This window comes from Calliphora vicina, chromosome 4 (genome assembly GCF_958450345.1).
Source record: "Calliphora vicina chromosome 4, idCalVici1.1, whole genome shotgun sequence".
Lineage (NCBI taxonomy): Eukaryota > Metazoa > Arthropoda > Insecta > Diptera > Calliphoridae > Calliphora > Calliphora vicina.
Genome location: NC_088783.1, coordinates 103,220,706 through 103,242,863, shown reverse-complemented (window position 1 = coordinate 103,242,863; position 22,158 = coordinate 103,220,706). Strand labels below are relative to the sequence as shown.

Genomic DNA, 22,158 nt, shown 5'->3' with positions numbered 1-22,158 from the left:
TCCTTTTTTAATTATTTTTATTCATTATTATTAATGAAACGTTGTTTAGCATTTTATGTGACGATATACTATACATACGAGTATATGGAAAACAAAATCAAAATATTTTTAATTAATTCTTAATATATACATATTTTTTGTTATTTGTTTTAGTATTTTATTTGTTTAAAGTTTTAAATCACATCAAAATGCATTCAAATAATAAAAAAAGTGGTACTTTATTACAAAAATAATAAATGGAAAATTATTTGTGTTGAATAGAAAATGGCAACAGAATTTGAATTGTGTCATACTGACGTATTTAAATATCTAAAATACACTTACGTGTTTGTGTTATCTCTTTTAGTTCAGATAATTAGGTTAAAATATAACTTTTTTAAAATTTTTGGTCTTTTTTTTCTGTTGCGAACCTAGTTAGGATCGGAAAAGTTACATACTAGACTGTCCAAAAAATCGGCAAATTTGAAAAACCGGTTTCCAGTTTAACCAAAAAAGTGTGTTTTTGAAAAACCCGGTTTTTATTATAGTCTTTTAAAAAAACCGCTTAAACGGTTTCGGTGTTTTGTGTTCAAAAAAACCGGTTAACCGGTTTATATTAAATTTGAATTTAATATTGTTACGAAATTGTACTTGAATTCAAATATAACGATTTTAACGGCTGATTTAAAGTTGCATAATGCTTTCAAATAGCAGTGCCCAAACTTTAACATATCTGTAGGCATTATTAACATTGAATAAAAGCTTTCAGTTGACCATTGATTGTAAGTTGGCAACGCTGTTTGCTGTGACCGTATATTCGAATTCGAATATTCAGTTAAAGAACATTGTAGAAAGTACACCACAGATGGCGTATGTATTAGTAAGATCTAGAATATTCGAACTTTGACAGTTAAAGAGCAATATAGAGTGCAGATGGCAGTGTTATAAATAGTGGCAGAGGTTGCAGTCGTGAGTGAGTTTATCAGAGACGATATTTGAATAAACATCAACTGAGTGCCTATTTTTCAAGTGAATTCGTGTACATTATAAAGTATGTCTGTATTTCTGCGAATTTATAAGCGTGTATAAAAAACATTGAGTGACTATTCAATTCTGTTGTTGTACATTTTAAATAAATAAAGAGTTGTTACAATTTTTAAACTACTAAACGGCTTTTATTTACAATCAAAAGTATCCGGTTTATTTAAAGGAAATAAACCAACGTTTTGAAAAGGTTAAAACGTAACAATATGAAAAAAGTATCCTTAAATTTATTTTTATTTGTGGACTCTAATAGGAAATGTGTTAAGAATTGTTTTCTTAAGGCTCTATCTTTTTGAAATTATTTTATATCTTTTACGAAATATTGTCAAATGCTATAATTTTCTATAAAATAGATCAATATTTTTAAAAAAAGGTATCAAAGTTTTTCATAAATATGTTTGAATGACCTTTAGAAAATATATTTCATTAAAACCAGTTTGTCAAAAAAACGAAAAGTTAGAAAAACCGAAACCTCTGGAGTGTACAAAGATGAAAAAACTGGTTAACCGGTTTTGGATACTCTATTACATACAGTTATCTGGTCCCTATAAAAAGAACAATCTTTGACATTTACTTTTTAAAGATAATTTCATTCAAATGTTGGCAGCGACTTGGTATCACTCTTTCCAGTATTGCTACCGGTATCTCTAAAAATATGGTGAAAGTATGGCACTAGTCACGAGTGATCTCAAAAATAAATGAAAAGAACTATATGTTCCTTAGCCACCTCCAAAAGCAGAGCGTTCTACATATCTAAACAAATAGTAGTCGGTATGGGCAAGGTCTGGACTATAAAGCTGGTGAAGCAAAATGTCCCAACCACTTCTTCCTAATTAGTTTATTGCAACATGTGGCCATCGTTGTCATGATGGAATATTACGGTTTCATGTCTGGCTCATATTCTGCGTTTTCAGCCAATGTTCGCTTCATACGAATCAGTTGCGTTCGGTAAAGCTTCCCTGATTGTATGGCTTGATTTCAGCTGCTCATAATAGATACGACCCTTTTGCTCCCACCAAATACAGAGCATTAACTTAGCGCCCTTAGCTTCGGAGTCGAATCGGCTGGTTAGCCGGGTTTCACGTACGATCTTTTACGCTCTCTCTTTTATAGCGTTCAAACATCATTTCGGACATGCAAAATCGTATTGTCAGGTCTTTCGGCCTTTTTCCCACATCATTTATGTAAGTATTTGGGTATCCAAATTATTCGATTTTTTTTGAGAGATTTCAACTTGTTCGAATAATACGATTTGATAATTAATTTTTTTTTTTAAATAATGTAAAAATTAAGATTTTTCTTCGTCAAGTCGTACGTAATGTTGTAACATCTAAATGTACTTTTAATAACAACACTTACATATATAAGATCATGTGTAACTAGAGTGCTATATTCGGCTGTGCCAAATCTTGTATACCCACTATAAATTTGTGACAATAAAAAATGGCAGTTAGGGTCAATTATGGACCGAACTTCACAAAAATTGGTAGAAAGAGGCTCATATAAATCATGTTTCATCACGATATTCATTATTATAAGACAATTATGAATGTTCTAGTCATTTTCTGAGGGGACTAGGGGCAAATGTTGCCCGATTTTCAGCATAATTTCAGAGTACTTTGTACAATATTTTATAAGGATTGTCGCATTACCATCATATTAATGACTGCTCAAACAGTATTCCGGTGGGACATCATGGACCGATATTGCCCATTTTCAATACCAAACAAACCTTACAACAAAGAGTACTTGTGGAAATGTCAGCCAGCTAGCTCATTTCGTTTGAGTCATATCGTGTTTTCAAAAGACAGACGGACATAGCTAGATCGTCTTAGAACCTTATGAGGGCCAAGAATATATATACTAATATGGATCTGCAACAAATATTTTGATGTGTTACAAACGGAATGACAATAATAATATAACCCACATCTTTTTGATTGTGGGTATATCTAAAAATATGTCCCAATGTATGTCTTATTGGATCCGATATTTAAGCATTCTATTTTATTTTATGGCTTTCATGAAACTCTACCCCGATGATTATTTTTTACTTTTCCAAGAGATAAGTTTCCAAATCTTTTACCACTTTGCTTTGGACGAACTAATTTTAAAATAAAAATCAAGATATATTTGGGGGATTCAAACGGTCTACTATTATGTCATATTGTCCTAAAATTGTTGTTGTGCTGCAAACAAAAAAAGTGTTATTTTATGACAAAACAATAAACATAGTTCAAAAAGTCTTATTAGTTTAGAACTTTTTTGTTTGAAACACAACAAAAATTTGTTTAAACTAAAAGAATATTTTAGGACATTATGACAATACGACATAATAGTAGACCATTTGAATCCCCCAATTGTATGTACGTAATTGGAAATCCAACAAATTTATAAAAATTTGAGTTTTAGATATTGTTATATTTTTACAATTTAGAAGATTGTTGCAGTAACTAAGATTTTGTTTATAATATTCTCTATAAACGCCCGATTAGCCTGATTCTGCGACATTTGTCGAAAGATAGATACTTAGGATCCAATATATGACAGAGATATAAATATTTTAAAGTTTATGTTATGAAGATATGATTCGGCTCAAAAAGTTTCATATAATCAAAAGTCAATCTTCTAAATTTTCTAGATATCGGGCCATAAATGGGGGTATGTTTTAATGAGTGAGTGAAATAAAATATAAAACCGAATTTAAAATACATATATTTAACGACGAGGATGGGATTCGAACCCACGCGTGCAGAGCACATTGGATTAGCAGTCCAACGCCTTAACCACTCGGCCACCTCGTCATGTACATCTAAAGATTTGTGTACATATAAATGACTGCTAATTCGTGCTTACTTTCGAAAAAAAAAAAACAAACATTAACAAAATTAAGGACATGTTTCTTCATAAAGGTGGAAGGTATTTTCCCTTATCATGTATTTCTATTTTGTTACAAATATATTTATTACAATCCATTATTTTTAAATATACAGTTATAGTCATATGAGACCAGTCGTCGAAACGACGACCAAGTTTGTAATATACACTTAAGGACTTAAGTCTTCATACCTACCCGAAATTTCAGATAACCGCTAATCAAAGAGTACTAGAAAAAATGTATTATACCAAAAATATTTAATTACATTTTAATTAATGTACCAAAACAAAAAATAACGGTAAATACGAAAGAAATGAAATTTCTTCATAATTTGGAAACTGTTGCTACTCAAGTACCGTTTTTTTTTTTGCAATCCCAGTAGGCAGCGTAATTGTTGAATTATCTTTTTAGCATTATATTGTTGAAATAAGTATTTATCAAGTGTCAAGATGAGTTCGCGTAAAGAAACAAAAACGGAAAATCCTTTCGCGGAATTAGCAAACTTTTTAATATATCACTTGCTACGGTTCAGTGCATAGTTAAAAAGTATAAAAATACCGGTTGCGTAGAAAATAAGTCAAGACCAGGACGACCAAAGAAACTTTCCAGACGAGATGTTAGTCTTGTTTTAAGAGAAGTGGCAAAAAATCCGAGAATATCAGGGTCCAAATTAGCAGAAAGGATCAAAAATACTACTAATAATTAAGTTCATCCAAAAACCATTCAAAGGACGTTACGATCTCATGGCTATGCCAGCAGAGTTCCCCGTAGAAAACCTTTGATATCTGAAAAGAATAGAAGACTTCGGCTTGAATTTGCAAAAAATCACATTAACAAAGACATTGATTTCTGGAAGGTTTTATTTACGGACAAAAGCAAGTTTAACTTGTTCGGAAATGACGGGCTTGGAAAAGTTTGGCGTAAAAAGAATACAGCACTTGATCCTAAGAATGCTATTCCTACAGTGAAACATGGTGGTGGCAACGTAATGGCTTGGGGCGCCATAGCAGCATCTGGGGTTGGCCGGTTAGTGTTTATTGATGGTATTATGGATCGATACTATTATAAACACCTTTTAGAACAGTGATGTTCACGCCATACAACAATTGTTTGAAAAATTTACACACATTTGTTATGCTCTTTTAACGACTTTTGTTCATTCATCGCTGAGCATGCGAAGAAAACACATATGGCGGACTATCGTCATTTTTTTTCAGAAATTTATTAAGCATTGTTGTTGGCTGTTCTTGTTCGAAGCATAGCAAACACACGCGTTTCAATTACAATTGAACAAAGTCAAAAATAAATAAAAAATTTAAGAGAATTTCGGACTTACAATGTACATTTTTTCATTTCCTTAAAATTTAAATTACATTCATTTAATAAATTGGTTTTATTTGACAAAAATCCTAAATCTAAACTTTCTTCATTTTGTTATTATTTTAAGTGTTTGACATTATGTTTGCTGGGTTGCTTTGGGTAGCTCTCTCACCAATACATCTTCATTTTTATTTTTGAACATCACTGTTTTAGAATGCAATTTGCAGCCATCAGTTGATATGTTGGGTCTTGGCCAGGGTTGGATTTTCCAACAAGACAACGATCCCAAGCATACAGCGAATATTGTGAGAGATTGGCTCCTGTATTATGCACCAAGGCAGCTAAAAACCCCTCCCCAATCCCCAGATCTTAACCCTATTGAGCATGCGTGGATATTTTATAGCGAAAAATTGCTCATGTTGATGTGACCAACAGAGAAATGCTAAAAGAAGCATTACAGAAGTGCTGGTCAGAAATTACTCCTGATATGACCGAAAATCTGGTCGCATCGATGCCGAGACGTCTGCAGGCAGTGATTGATGCTAACGGCGGACCAACAAACTATTAATTTTATTAAAAGGAACTCAAAAATTAGATGTTTTCTAAAAGTTAAAGAATTTTCTCGTTATGTATGAACACTTTTGTCTATCGTTATTATTTGTTTAATCTGTATTATTCGTTATTTTCTTAGGATAATGAAATTTTTTGTTTTGGTACATTAATTAAAATGTAATTAAATGTTTTTTGTATAATAATTTTTTTCCTAGTACTCTTTGATTCGCGGTTATCTGAAATTTCTTGTACGTGTGAAGACTTAAGTCCTTAAGTGTATCCAGAAATTATATGCTTTCGGATTTTGTTGCTTACGCAAGAGCACAGCGAAAACTAAGTTGGCAAGAAAGAAATAGCAATATTTTTGTTCGGTGTTCGTCGAAGGTTGGGTGTGTAGAGCTAATCACCCTTATCGTGGTTGGCGTAAACGTCAGAAACAGTTTGCATTTTATCTTTAATCTAGTACAAAACAGTCGTAGGCGTAAGACGTTTACGCCAACCATGATAAGGGTGAATGTTTTACTCATAATCAGCAGTTTGGTATGATCAAAACGTGGAACATCCTGTTCTAGGATGTTGCGCAGTTTTATACACTGTGGCATAAATATTGTCTACTAGAATCCATTCTCCATGTCAAAAACATATGGTCACATATGTATAATTTTTAAGCAATTCAACTTTTTTTGTGTACTCAATAAAATGGGATTCGATTATAAATATGATTAATAAGATAACATTAACACATTTAGCTTTAATTGCTTTAAGTAACGAAAGTAAAAAATTTATTTAAACAAGAAAAATATACACAGTATTCTTAAATTTCTAAATCTAATTTTTAGCCATTAACAATCCTCGTCGAAATCGAATTTAATTTACATAAATCCATAGATTTCAGTTTTAAAAGCCAAATTTATCTTTAAGGCCATGTGCTAAAGATTCTTCTTTGAAGCATTTGCAATACTTTTCGGCAGCTTCACAATGGTCAGCTGGTACCTCAATGACACTGCAAGCATCAATTATTTCATGAGCTATCTTCATTTTTTCTTCAGCTCCATCTGTATATTTTTCAGCATGTGCTACAGCAACATCTTTTACAAATTTACCATTGTTGTCCATCTGAAAGTGATAGAAAAATTATATATAATGATGTGTGCTTGCATATCACCTACCACTTCGTATTTTTTCATGAGGCATGAACGTAAACATTTGCCTTCCATGGTTGAGGCCGGCTTTTTACCAACTAATTCTTCAACATCAACTGAAAGTATAAAGTTATCACAAGTTTTTTTAATATTGTTTAGTTCCGTAAAATTATTGAAGATTTATTTCTGAATTGTTTTACTTCTAATTAATACTTACTATCCTTTGCTCCAACTTCAGCTTTGCATTCATCCATTTTTGCCATAAATTCGGCAATTGCTTAATTTTTATCGAATCCTTTTACCAAAATGGCACCAAAAACACAGAAAATTGCCAAAGTTACGATAAGTTTTGACATTCTGATTTTGTTTTAATTTATAAATATTTAAACAAGTTTAAATTATTTTATTGTTGATAGAAAACTGATGCTTTTTACCAAAAATGTTCATGTATTTATATGAAAAATTAATAATTTTAATTTCATTGTTAAAATATAATCCAATTGTAATTCAATAAAGTTCATAAAAATACGTAGTAGAAATTTAATTGCATTTACGCCTGAACGTCTACAATATAATACTCCTGCATTTGTGAAATTATACGTTACGCCCGAAATAACTTGTAGCCAATAACTTAATATGACTTTTTATACATATTAATGACCTTCGAACTTTTGATTTAAAATATGAATATTAAAAGTGTTTATTTAATAACCATAAATTACTTGTTAATTTGAATGTAATACCAAAACTTTCTAGCAGATTTTATCATTAGAAAAAAAATAATCAAAATAATTTATGTGATGTACAAAAAGTTAACATTTTTATTTATGTGTGTATTATTTGAGTTATATTGATTTAGAATAATTAAAAAATGTCATCAGAGTCTCTTGCTAGATTTTTAACCCACCTAGAAGCATAGTTGTTGACTGTCATGATGCCAGAGAATTTAAAAAGTAACAGAATATCAATGAAAATGTACCAATATGTTTTCTTTTATCAGTAAAAAGTTGAGTGTCATTTTAACCCCAACTGATATTAAGGGTTAATTTCCATTTTTGTGCTGTTATTATTAATACTATATTATATTTTTCTTAAGTTTTATTAAAATCGGCCCAAAAATTTGACCTTCACTATTGGCGTTTTCCAATTTTAGTAAAACTTTCAGAGTACATTTAGAATTATCTGGACTATAATATTCTGAAAGGTTTTACTTAAAATTCATAACACCAAGGACATTGAGCTCATTCGCTAAAGTATGGCTAAATAATTAGTTTTTCTCGAAAATCGCAGGAGGTATTGTCATACTTTTTGCATATTTTTATTCACTACTAGCTTTAACCCGGCGCGCTTCGCTACCCCTTTCGTATATAAATAAAAAATGTGAAAGGATTTTATAAAAAAGTAAATGAATACAATTAATACCAAAGTTCATGCCACTGAAAGTATATCAAATACCCTGCGATTTTAAAAAATCATGACATTTTTCGTAAGACGTCCGCTCCGCTATAATATTGTATGATTTTACAATATTAGTCAAAGTACTTACAATAATATAAAAGTTAGTTATAACAGTACTTTAGATATTTGAAAATAACTATTTACTTTGTATGGGTTGTACCAATTTTGCCCCGTTTTATCCTTTTATGGTTCAAGTTAGGATAAAAGATATAGCCTATTATTGCTTACAAGTAAGGGAATATCTATGCTCCAAATTTCAATCAAATATGTGCTTCCGTTTACTCTTGATTGTTTAAGAACTAAAGGTACCAACTTTACCGGTTTTCCCCTTTTTATCCCTTTCTGGCGCTTCCAAGTACAAAGACATTTATATAATTGTATGGATGAAAGTTATTTCTGTTGAATTTTATAATTATACCAACGTTTTTAAGAGATTTATGCTCGTTAAAGTGATTTTCGGAAGCGGACCTTACATGGGAGCTATGACTAATTATGGACCCACCGTCATAAAATTAGGTGACATGAATTCCGCATATACAGTAGAAGACAAAACTGTTCACGATTAGATGAAATTTTAGTTTACAGATTATTTCTTGCACATAACAACTGGTCCGATAACACTTTCCTTTTGTAAATTGTTAAGCACTCTATTTACTATTATCTGGTGTCTCACTCTTAAACTAACGGAACTTTTATACGTTTTTTGAATCACATCTGAACGAAGTCACATGTGAACAATATTGTCCCAAAAAAAATTTTGTGAAAAATTTAAATTAAATTCTCATATTAAAAGGAGAAAATTAAGTAAATATAATCTTAATCCATTTTGGAGCCACAAATACTGCAGTAAGGCTCGAGATCGCAAACTATTAAATTTTAGGGGTGGATCAATCAAACTGCTCGAATGGCCTTCCCAGGCCACAGATTTAAACCCTATCGAGCACTTTTGGACAATTTTGAAACGGAACCTGTTTGCCGAAAAAGACTCTCCAAGACCTGTAGTTGAAATGTGGGAGCGAGCTCCTCTAGCAAGGCAATATATAAGCCCAAACATTTCGGAAAATCTTGTAAATAGTATGCCAGAAAGAATCAAACCTCTAAAAAATCACGTGGTGGTCATACAAAATATTAATTTTAAAATTACACTGTTTTCAAACAAGGGGCAAAACTGTTCACGCCGACTTTTGTTTTAAAAGTAGTACAGTAGTTTCCGCTTAATTGATTTGCCCGCTTATTTGATCAAGAAAACACGCTAACATTAAATTCCATACAATAATTTAAGGCACTGGATGCACTTTTTTCGGGTAGGTATGTTCCGCTTTTCTCCTATTCATATCTACCACTTTGATTCAGACACAAAAGAGATATTCCGTAAGGTATACCGAGATATAACCGTGTTAAAATATAGAAAAAGTGATATAAATCCACCTTGAGCAAAAAAATTCGCATGGACATTAAATTACTTGACAAAACTAATGATGCAGAAGTTCTTATTTTTGGGTCTACTTTCAGGTGCAATTGTCAGAATTGAGTCCCAAAGCAATGAACAGAAAAATGTTGTACTGTGATACATATACATAGATCTCATTTTTATGTGAAGTTAATTTAATTTTTTCCTTTTACCTTTTATTTACTTTTTGTTATTGTTTATTTTAAGAAGTTATTGCTATAAACATTGTTTCTAATAAATGAATTAAAACAATAAAATTGGGGCAATGTAAAATAATGCATTTTATTTGTATATTAATATATGAACGTTTAATTGATTCATTGGAGCAATTAAACGGGTGTCTTTTAATCGAGTTGCTGAATCAATTAACAGAATATCTGGTAAATGATTTTTCGGATAATTGCAGCAAAAACTGAAACATTTTTGAAAATCAATTAAGCGAAAACTGTATATTGTATTTAATCCAATTTTTAAATTTAGTTTTTATGTTTTGTTTAAGTTAGTAAATTGATACTTTTTAAAATGAATTAATATTTTTCTTATTCATAGTGAATAATAAAATTCTTCTGTAATAGAAAAATTTCGGGACTTTTTGTGAACGGTTTTGTCTTCTACTGTATATAAAACTTATTTGGAGCGAAAATTGTGTATATACCTATATAAAATAACCATTTACGACCAATAAAGTCCAATTTCGGGAGAACATTTATATGGGTGCTAGTTGAAATAATGAACCGATTTCAGCAAGTTTCAATTATGTACCAAATTATACCTGTACTTTGCGGCAGTCACATGAACAGGTAAAATACAAATAGAAAAAATGTTGGAAGTAATTTCATTCAAATGGATAATGTGTTGTACAAACAGGTACAAAAGTATATATAGGGTTAAAGAGGAAACTTTCTTCCTGGTAGTAAAATTAGTTTAACACCTTTTGACCCTCAAAAGTTCTATAATTAGGCAAATCTGGAATTAAAAAATAAAAATCGCGCAAAATTTCAAGTTAATGGGATATATTTTCAAAAAATAAAAATAAAACTGAAGCATTAGAAAATGTCCTTGTTCTGAATGAAAAAAGTTTGTCAATGATGTATAAAATTATTTTGGTTAGATGTTATACTATGTTCTCATATCGCAAAATTTTTATAAAGTGTATAAAAAAGCATTTTAAAATCTTTGAACGCCCATTGATTCCGAGGTGTTATTTACAAAGAACTTGTATTTACGCAATATAACAGCCAAAATCGAAAATATCTGCGTTCTCTTCCTGGTTCCCTGACATTAACGAGATCTACATATATAAGACGGAAGTACATTAATTTATGTCGGAAGGAATCTGTAAATAAAAAAACTCACACCGCAACAACTTCTTTAAATTATTCATCAGTGAGAAATGTTTTTCGTGTACAATGGCATTATTGAGAAATCAATTTGGTGAGCAGTTAATTTCGCATTAATGACCGCCTAGATCCTGTGATATCACAAATATGGAATATGGACCCACAATTGTTACCTTTTTAGGTACAGTAATTTTATTTTTTAATGAATTTTTAAGACTTTTAATTTTAATTCATACCTGCCTATTATTTGATTAAACATGTTGATTAATCTGAAAGTTTGGTTGATCGATTAATTGTACATTCCTAAATTAAATAAAGACAATCTAAAAAAATTAATAAAGTTTCGCATTAAGGTAAAAAGAGTATCAAGCTAAATTATTTTAAAGGCCATTATTACAACTTGCCGTTATAGTTAAAGGTAACTTTAAGCAATAGAAAAAGGTACCCTTAAAGGTAACTTTAACTATAACGGCAAGTTGTAATAATGGCCTTTAAAATAATTTAGCTTGATACTCTTTTTACCTTAATGCGAAACATTATTAAATTTCTTAAAATGTAATTATGGCCCTAAATGTAATTTTGTTATTCTCGAAATTTGGGTGAAGCGAAATGTTAGATTTTCTTTGAATGTTAAAATTTGAGTTGTGACGATTTTGCATTAAATGAGCGATTTGTTGGTACTGCTGATTTAATGCACGTAATGGTAAAATAAAGCAAACATTTCAACAAGTAAGAAAAATAGCAATAACCAACAATTATAGGTACATAAGGAAATATGACTAAGAATCCTTAAGTAAAAGCATCCATCACCTTATAAGTACGAACACTTTTTTTGTTTCAATTGAATCTCATGCAATCATGTAATAAAAAGAATCATAAAAGCGATTATAAATGGCAGAATTTAGTGATAAAATCTACAACACAGCCACACACACACAACACAAGAGTAGCGAAAAACGAGAAGAAAAACGATGACAGGGCAAATGTTAAAGCAGAAAAATAGTGTAAGTATGTGTAGCAAAAACAGAAACTAAATGTCTTTTTGTAGCCGTTGATTGCTACAGTTGTTTTTACTACAACTATGTATATGGTTCGAACATAAAATAAAACAGAAAAGAAAAAGGAATAAAATAAAGTAGCAAAAATTACTAATCGTTATTCCGGCATTACACACGTGTTCGTTTTAGACAGAACAGAACAAAACAGAAAACACGAAACACTCTCTGGCATACACAAAAAATAAAAACTATCTTGATGTTTGTTGTACTAAAATTCTCTGCATGTAAACAGTTAGCGTTTATTTAGCAGAGTTCATATCTCTTTAAAAATCTCTGTACTTAGCAGCGTAAGAGAAGTTCAAATAAATTTGAATTAAAAGAGTTTACGCAAAAATAGTCAAACAGTAAGAGAACACGAGTTGTTAGAGAGCAAGTTTAACATAATAAAATGACAATTTAAGCAGCTCTGCTGCGCCTTTTATAAACATATTTATAGCAACAAGAAATCAAGATCATTCTTGGACAATTTTTTCTTCTTTATAACTGTTTCTGACAACAACAACTACAACAGCAATTGTAGACAAAGAATTGATGGCAAAATTTTCAGTTAATTTTCCACTGTTGTCCACAATGTCTGTTGTATGTTGAACAATTCGAACATTGTTAATGTTATAGCATCAATTCACATAATGTTTTTAGCGGCCATTTTGTAGTAACTGAAGAATTCTGTTGTTCCAAATATTTATACAAACCTAAATGTGAGTACTTGTGTGTGAGTGTGCGTTTCAATGCGATAATGATTTGTGAAGCAATTTTGGTTTTATTATTATACTTTGTTATTGTTCTCTTACCATCATCATAATACATAATTTTATTTGTAGATTCAAGAAATTTTTTTTTTGAAATTCGAGACTTTTAGTAGTTTTAGTATAGTTAATTGTTAAAAATTTAGCATAAATTGCTTTAGAAACTGATAGAGCATGTGTTTTAATATTTTTCGTACAATTTCATATTGAGAAAGAACTTTAAAAATACCACTAGAGATATAAATTTAATATTATGATGAGTGAAATCAATCTAGTCACATTTTAATAGCCTATCAGTATTTGCTGATAATGAGTCTTACAGTAAGGCAACTAGTTAATAAATTTATGTAGGTATACATACATATAAAACTTCTAAACTAAAGGCCTGAACATTTGTATGAAAATCATTTAAAATTTTCTAGAGAAAGTTTTTCTTCGTTTTACTAAATCACTTGGTAATGTCTAAATGCACATGACACCAAAAACCAAAATATGTTTAACAAAATTATTACTAGTCTGCACAGAAATTATTGAAAACTTTTAGAAAACTTAATCACCCTGATTGCATATTGGCATTTCCAAAGAAAAGTCAACCGTGACTAACAAATTGAAAGTTGTAAAAATTGTCCTTTTGACTTGCATTATTAAAGAAAATATGTAAATTTTATTAAATTAAAGAGTCCTATCTTATACTGGTCTCCATGATTATAATCATAATAATTATTAAACGGAATGCAAAGTTGAGATCATGTTATAGTCATGTATTTTTCAATTTTGAATAACAATAAGTAACTCTAAAAAAATACAAAACTAGTAAATAAAGATCAGATAAAAAAAATATGCGCTTATAATGTGCACTATAGAGAAAATATGCAAATACAAATGACAAAAATATGCAACAAAATACAAGAAAAATATAAATTTCAGGTCACAGTTTCAATATACATATATGTATGTCACAGATGGGCACTTTGCAGTACCAGTACTTTTTCAGTATATATTTTATTTTACTGGTACTGCACTTCAATTTTCATTACCAGTAAATTTTTACTGATTACTGAAAAAAAAATCAGTATTCAGTTAATTTTACTGAATACTGGAAAAAAATCAGTAATCAGTAAAATTTACTGATTACTGAAATTATTTTCAGTAATCAGTAAAATTGCAGAGCATAGAGATTTTCACATTCACTCACTTTCATTCGACAACGTAGAATGGCCCTTTGAAGTACCATTACTTACTAAGTACTTGCCTTCAATGACATTTCCGTGTTAATATTGACATCAATTGAAGTTTTTATTTTTTAATTTTTTGTGAAAATCTCTAGATACTGCAATTTTACTGATTTTTTTTTTTCAGTAATCAGTAAAATTTACTGAATACTGATTTTTTTTCAGTAATCAGTAAAAATTTACTGGTAATGAAACTTATATTTCATTACCAGTAAGCATTTACTGATTACTGAAACGCTTACTGCAGTAAAAAAGTAATGCAGTATGCCCATGTATGATGTATGTACATTAGGGTGACAGCCAATTTTATATTTCAAAGAGCGCCGGGTGGAATATTGTGAAAAGTTAAGTGCTGAAAATTTGAGCCAAATCGGAAAACGATTTCGGGACGCGCGTCGATATAAAAGTTCAGATATAAGAAACATTTTTCTATTTATATGAAATAAATAGGTGAAACTCGTTAATTTTCTGCATTGTTTTCCAGAAATATGTAGAATTATTTATAGGTATTAATAAAAATTACATTAAAAAAAAATTGTTGGAGATTAACCCTGTATCTCCTTTGGGTCAAAATAATTTTTCAGTTTTTGTAAAATTTTTGCTACTAACTAAATACTTTTGCAAATGAATTCAAAAGAATCGAAATGTCTACGTAATTGTACTGTACACTTTTCTTAAAATTTAGCAACACGAGATGGTGCCTTCAAATTGAGATCTAATTTCTTCGGCTACTCGATGTAAACCATGTGCTAAACATGTTACATGAATTTGTTGTGAATAAAATACCTTTAGACTATTTGCTGCTCTAAAAATATATCCAAAAGAAAATTAAATATGCAATAAAATGGAAAAATATGCTAAATATATGCATTTAAAAGAAAAATATGCATTTATAACAAAATATGCAACAACAAATCGATACCATTTTGTTGCAAATTCTTCGATTCGGAAAGATAAATTGTGAAAAGTGTTTTTTTTAAATAATTCGGTATCTCGGGAGCTATTGGAGATATCTTAACGAAATTTCACAAGGTTGCAGCTGAGATGTTATTTTAAGTTGCTCAGCTTCGTTGGCGAAATGGGGCAATGAGGTGCACCTCAAAGTTGGTCACCACGGGTTTCACCTTTTTTTAAAAAAAAAATCGCCAAAAATTCATTTACGATCCGAATGAGCTGAAATTAAATTTTTTGTTTAATTTTTTAGATATTAATATTAATCCGACCCTAAAAAAAGTTACACGCATCCAAAGTTGGAACATGTGAAAGGACCGTATTTTTCAATTAACACCAAAGCCAAATATCCATAGCGCTAAGGTAGTGGTCTATATTTGGTGGCCAGAAAACGCCCAGAATATGAAGAACATGCGGAATTGCCACATGTTTCAATACCTGTTGGAAACTATTTAGAAAGAAGTCGTTGGCATGTTTTGCCTCACTGCCTTTAGTTCAGACATTGCCCCATCCTACTATTATTTGTTTCGATATATGCAAAACGCTTTCTGTGGGATACACTTCACGTCATAACAGAGTATATCGGAAATTGGCTTGATTCGTTCTTGGCCACATGAATTGCTCCTGTGAACTCACGTATCTACATACATATGTTTTCAAAACCTTATGCTAATAAAGATTTTTGCGTTTGGTTGGCTAAGTCCTATGTCATCTATTAAATACTACATACTCTTAATATTGCTAAACCTCACGTGAGCTGTAAATTTGAATGATTTTTCTAAGCTACTACCATAGAATGAAATTGACATTAAATTTGAAATTTCGTTCAGAATAAAATATTGTATATGAACTCGATTCTGAATAAGTTTTCATAGCTAAAAATGTTCTGTGGATTTAATTTTTTATACATTTCACATGTTTATTTGGCAACGTAACACATATTTCGTCCCCTCAATAAAACAATAGTGTATAAGCATATAATAAGAATCAACATAACTGATTTATATGTGGTCAAAATTTGGTGAAATTCTACTTCCACAAAGATCAATTGATGTCTACTAACACAAAAATTTTAAACTCAATTATTTCGAAAATAATTGTAGTTTTTCTTCAATTATTTCCCAATTTTTTTTAATATTTTTTTGTTTTCTCATGTTTGTCATTAAATTAAATGATAAAGTGCTCTTAAATAGTTCTACCATGGATATCTAAATATGTATCTAAATGTAAAATATGTATCTAAATGTTATTAAATATTTAAGTTATTCATAAAAATGTGTATTGATCTCTACCATTCACAGGCTAATATTCTGTATATTTTAAAATCATGCAGTAAATTAATTTGTATTTTTAAACCTCTAGTAATTTAAACCAGGTTTCATAATTTTATTGCATAATTTCAGGCTGAACTATTTATGTATTTTAACTTTACGAAATAACTTAATAGAAATAGGAACCTAAAATATGTAAAATTTTACAGAAGAACATAAAAACTGTTTAAAATGAAAAGTATAATCACATTTACTATGAATTAGATATACACACAGTTACTAAAGTATACGTACGATCGACTTTTTGGGCTTTTTTTAAAAAAAATCTATATATTTGTTTTTATATGACTCATTCATTCACTGACTCATCAATCATAAACAAACAAATAAAAAGCAATTCCTCCACTTTTATATCACCGAATTAATAAAATTCAATAAAATTTCCGCTTCCTCGAGAAGTTATTGGTCTTTTAAAATTACCTGAATTATCAACACAACTTCAACTACCTTATACAACTCAATAAGCCTTCAGCATAAATTATGATTCTGATAATTCTGACGTCAGCTTAGATTCGTTACATAATTATTCCATTGAATTAGAAGCGGATGGAAACGATGAAACTGGCCATGAAAATTTAATTTTTTTATATTTTCTTAATTGATAAAAGGCAGTAAGATCTATGTATGTATATGATACAGTAAGATCTATAGTGATAGTTTATTTTTATGTTACCTTTAAAGATTAAATGCTGGTTTTACAAAAGGTAAGTTCATATGGGAGCCTTACGAAAAAATACATTTTACGTTCATTTTGTTGGTACTTTAAAAAGTTTTCCTCAGCAGCAGGTACTTTAGTAATACATTTACATAAATTTCTGGATGCACTTACATGTTGCGATGTCAAATAACTTAGCTTGGAAACCCTTGAAAAATGTTGCGCAATTTCTTCATACTCTTCTACTTGTTGCAATACGAAATCAGTCTTGCGACAACTTGTTGATGACGGTATTTCGGAGATAAGTTGACGAATGTGAGTTTTCGAATGCTCCAACGTTATGGGATTATCCGCGTAGACACTGTCTTTGGTGGCCAATTGACTTCACCAAAACGTGAAATAAAACCATACACATTCAAAATGTTTGCAATTGAATAGAAACTGATGAAGACGTAGCTTCAAGATGTTTGGAAATAGAATGGAAGCAGCCATAAAATCACCACATTTACAATCCATAAAAAAAATTTGATTGAAACCCGATGGAATTCGATTTTAAACATGAATTTCCTCAAGTTTCATTAAAATCGGCCCAAAATATACAACATTTCGCTATCTTTTCATTAGAAATTCAAAATATTGAAAAATTTGACATTTGACCTTCACGATTTAAAGGTTAACGTTATCCAATTTTAGTAAAATTTTCAGACTATATTTAAAATGATCGGGGCTATAATATTATGAATAGATTTTACTTAAAATTTATAACAGTAAGGAAATTGGGCTCATTCGCCAAAATATGGACCAAAAATTTGTTTTTCTTGAAAATCGCAAAATTTAAATTGCAGGTACGGAAAAACTGTAAGAGGTATTGACGTAATTTTTCATATTTTTATTCCATATTATGATCTCAATAAATCTCAATGTGATGATCGAAAAATTCTGAAATTTGTTTAACAAAATTTTTAAAAATTTAAAAATGGAGATTCGAAACAGCCGTTAAAAAAAATATTTTTTTTTGGCTATACCTGTGAATAGGTAAACGGTATCCGACGAAGACAAAAACTCATACACAAGTGAATAAGGATATATTTTTAATAAAAATTACCTTCTATTTTAATTTTTCTCGAAATATGTTAATTTTTTTCCAAAATTTTTTGTTCAAGTGGCCTGAGGCACGTTAATGGTCTGGCGAATTTGAAATAACTTTACCATTTAATTACGTATACATTTCGATTCTTTTGCATTCAATTGCAAAAGTATTTATTTAGTAGCAACATTTTTACAAAAACTGAAAAATTTGCATTTTTCCCGAATTTTGGCGATAATATAGTTTTTGGGTCATTTTTAATGTAATATTCATTAATATAAATAAATCTACATATTTCTAGAAAACAATGCAGAAAGTTAAGGTGTTTCACCTATTTATTCCATATAAATAGTAAAATTTTGAATATATATGAACTTTGACCTCGATGCGCGTACAGAAATAGGCCTAGTATCACAATATTCCACCCGGCACTCTTCAAAATTTTAACAAACATTTTTTTTCATACAACTGATTGTCACTCTAATGTACATATGTATGTATATTGCCCAATATTTTAAGATGAATCAACAATTTTGCTGTAAAATGTTTTTTATTTTTTTTTATTTTACGTTTTATTGATTTATTGAATCTGTCTATTTTGACCTTACAATAAGTATTTAAATCTTATAACTAAAATTAAAACTATTTGCTCTTCAGCAAGAGAGCCATTATGGTAAACTGTCACTCATCTTAGCGGGGTGGTAGATCTGCTCTACGGAGCCTGGATCGGGTTTGGGTCTGCACAAGTTGTCTTGCAAGCGTATTGGGATGGTTTCGCAGCTTCACAATATATTTCTCACGGACTTTCTCGAACTCTTCCTTTACCAATGTCACTTCTAAGTCTCTGTGGATGTTCTCATTTCTTATGTACCATGGTGCTCCCGTCATGGTCCTAAGAATTTTAGATTGGGCCCTCTGTATAAGATCAATACTGGTGTTGCTAGCCATTCCCCATAATTGAATTCCATATGTCCAAATTGGTTTTAAAACGGTCTTATACAGGATGACTTTATATTCAAGGCTTAATTTTGATTGGTCACTGATTAACCAATGAAAGCTAGAGGCTTTTAACTTCATGTGAAGTCTCTTGGTTTCTATGTGTCGGCGCCAAGTAAGCCGTCTATCTAGATGAATACCAAGGTAGGTGACATAATCAGACTGCGGTATATTAACGTTGTTGAGTGTGACAGGTGGGCAATTTCCTCTCCTTAGAGCGAACGTAACATGTTTACTTTTCAGCTTATTTACCTTTATTCGCCAGTTTTTCAACCATGACTCCACACGTACGAGGTAATTCTGTAGTTGACTAGATGCCATGAGTGGGTTTTCGTCTGAGCTAATAATGGCGGTATCATCAGCAAATGTTGAAATTGTTAGTTTATCGCACGTAGGGAGGTCGGAGGTGTAAATCAAATATAGCGTAGGTCCTAGTACACTTCCCTGTGGAACGCCAGCTCCAATCTCGCATTCTCTCGTCACATAATCATTGTACTTAACTCTGAAAAGTCTATTCGATAAATAAGACTCCAGCAATTTATGAGTACATAGTGGTAGTAAACATTTGATTTTATGTATTAGACCCTTATGCCATACCTTGTCAAAAGCCTGAGCAACGTCTAAAAAGATGGCAGAACAATATTTCTTTAATTCAAAAGATTTTCGAATCTCTCCAGTTAAACGATTGACCTGTTCAATGGTGCCATGATGTTCACGGAAACCAAATTGGTGTACTGGGATAATGTTTCCATCATTCAAAAAAGGTATTATCTTTTCCTGGAATATTTTTTCGAATAACTTCGACAAACAAGGGAGTAGGCTAATAGGTCTATAAGAAGATGGCAGGGTTAAATCTTTACCCGGTTTAGGTATCATTATTATTTGAGAAATTTTCCAATTTTTTGGATAAATTCCTAGTTTCAAGATCGCATTAAACAATATAGATAGCACAATTATTGCCACATTTGGTAGGTTCTTAATCATTGATGGCGTTATTAAATCATATCCCGGTGATTTTTTCAAGTCTAATTTATTTTTAATTACTCTATTAACATCCTCAGGACTAATATCGAATTGGGCTGCATTAGCCATTGTTGAAGCTGGCAGTTCTTCTAGTTCAAACTCATTTGCCGTGGAGTTGGGTTGAAATACTTCACTTAAATGTTCAGCAAATACTGAGGCTTTTTCTATAGCACTTCGTGCCCAGGTTCCGTCAGCTTTTCTTAAAGCGCTTTGTGCCTCTACCGGTGGCTTAATGTTCCTCGTTGCCTTCCAAAGAGAGAAATTTGTGTATTTTGTACTCGTCAAACTTTTAATATATTTTTCGTTTATGCGATCCTCCTCTAAATGAAGGGCTCTTTTCAGTTTTCGTACTGCTGCGGACAGCCTCTGCTTTGCAGCAGGTGATCTATTATGTTGCCATTCTCTTCTGAGTCTTCTCTTTTCGAGAAGAAGTCTTTCAATATCCGAACTTGAAATAGGCGTATTAGTTTTTGGAGGGATCTGGCACCTAGAGTGTTCCAGAGCCGAAACAATCAATGACGTGAAGTCATTAACTGTTTTATCTGTAAAATGTGGCATCGATTTGTTAGAGCATATTTTTGCATATCTTATTGATAATGCATATTTTGTTATATTTAACTTCAAAATGCATATTTACATGCATATTATTCATGTTTTTAATATTTTTGTCGTCAAAGGGCAACTTATTGTCTGGACAAAAAGTTTTTTTGTTGAATTTTTTATAGAAATAGCATCAAAAGTTGTCGAGAAACTGGCATTAAGTTTTCTTCATTTCTCTATCAGCAATTAAAAATTATAATTTCAAAACATTTTACTTCAAAAAAGTTCAGAGTTTTTTATGTATCAAAAATTCATTAAATGTATCGAAAAAATTCATTCAGTTACCACTCCTGACAGTCATTTCCCAGCAGTTCTGGGAGACTGTCCTGAACTAGTGATTTTATCTGCGATTTAGGGTGACAACTAGTTACGTAACTAGCTACGTGAGTAGTTATTTTAACACGTGAATGTCCTAAGCAGAGGGTCAATTGACCCTTTTGGATTACTTAGAGACAAATTCAGTACACAATTAACGTTTAAAGTTACCACACTACAGATTACTTAGATACGCATAAGTGACTATTGCATTTATGCTAGATTACATGCGATATATAAAGTAACCACATACGTATCAGCCAAGTGATCAGACATAATAAACATTTACTGTCTATAAGGGATACATTTAATTCTTACTTGCTTAACTGCTGGGTTATTAAAAGATGAAAATTATGGTTGGATGCTACTTCACAGCACGATCAAAATATTAATGATTTTAAAAGGCAAGTCGCAAGATAGATGCTCTAAAGATTACGGCTTTAAACAAGTATTCATACCAAGATCTTATAATCAATATATCCATCGTTTTCTCAGAAGAACAATTATAATTCTAAAACTTTAACTATTTAATTCCTTGTTAAATTTAAAAAGTCCTAACTAGTGGGAACACTATTGTGTATTTTTTGAACATTGCTCCATCCATAGTTAATTATTTTATGTCTTTGCAAAAAAATATAAGTGCATATTTTTTAAATTTTTAGGTCATATTTTGGTTTTTTTGAAGCATGAAAATCCGCCCCCTAATTATGAATAAGTATAATATTGAAAATTATTTTATATTTTGAGCTGTGTTTTGTTGCAGTTTTTTGTACATTCGTTTCTAAATTTTTTTGTGCAAACATATAAATTTTTTTATAAATTTTAAGAATTATCAAACCAATCTTCTTCGGACAAATTTTGTTAGTTATAATTAACCCAGCCTTTGAAAACAGTATTTCATATGGCACAGATGTTGCCAATATCCCAAGGAATTTCAGCGCAATAACGTACAGGTTTGGGTAATTTTGTTTGGAATTTTCCCATTCTTCAATGGGGTTCAT

At 30.7% G+C, this 22,158-nt stretch overlaps 1 non-coding gene and 1 pseudogene across 1 annotated transcript; both read right to left on the bottom strand.

The window, feature by feature from the left end:
* Positions 1–3,745: 3,745 nt before the first annotated feature.
* Positions 3,746–3,827, bottom strand: TRNAS-GCU (transfer RNA serine (anticodon GCU)). Its single transcript has one exon. It is a non-coding gene; the product is annotated as a tRNA-Ser (tRNA).
* Positions 3,828–6,523: 2,696 nt separating this feature from the next.
* LOC135957968 (general odorant-binding protein 28a-like) lies at positions 6,524–7,271 on the bottom strand (annotated as a pseudogene).
* Between the last annotated feature and the right edge of the window lie 14,887 nt (positions 7,272–22,158).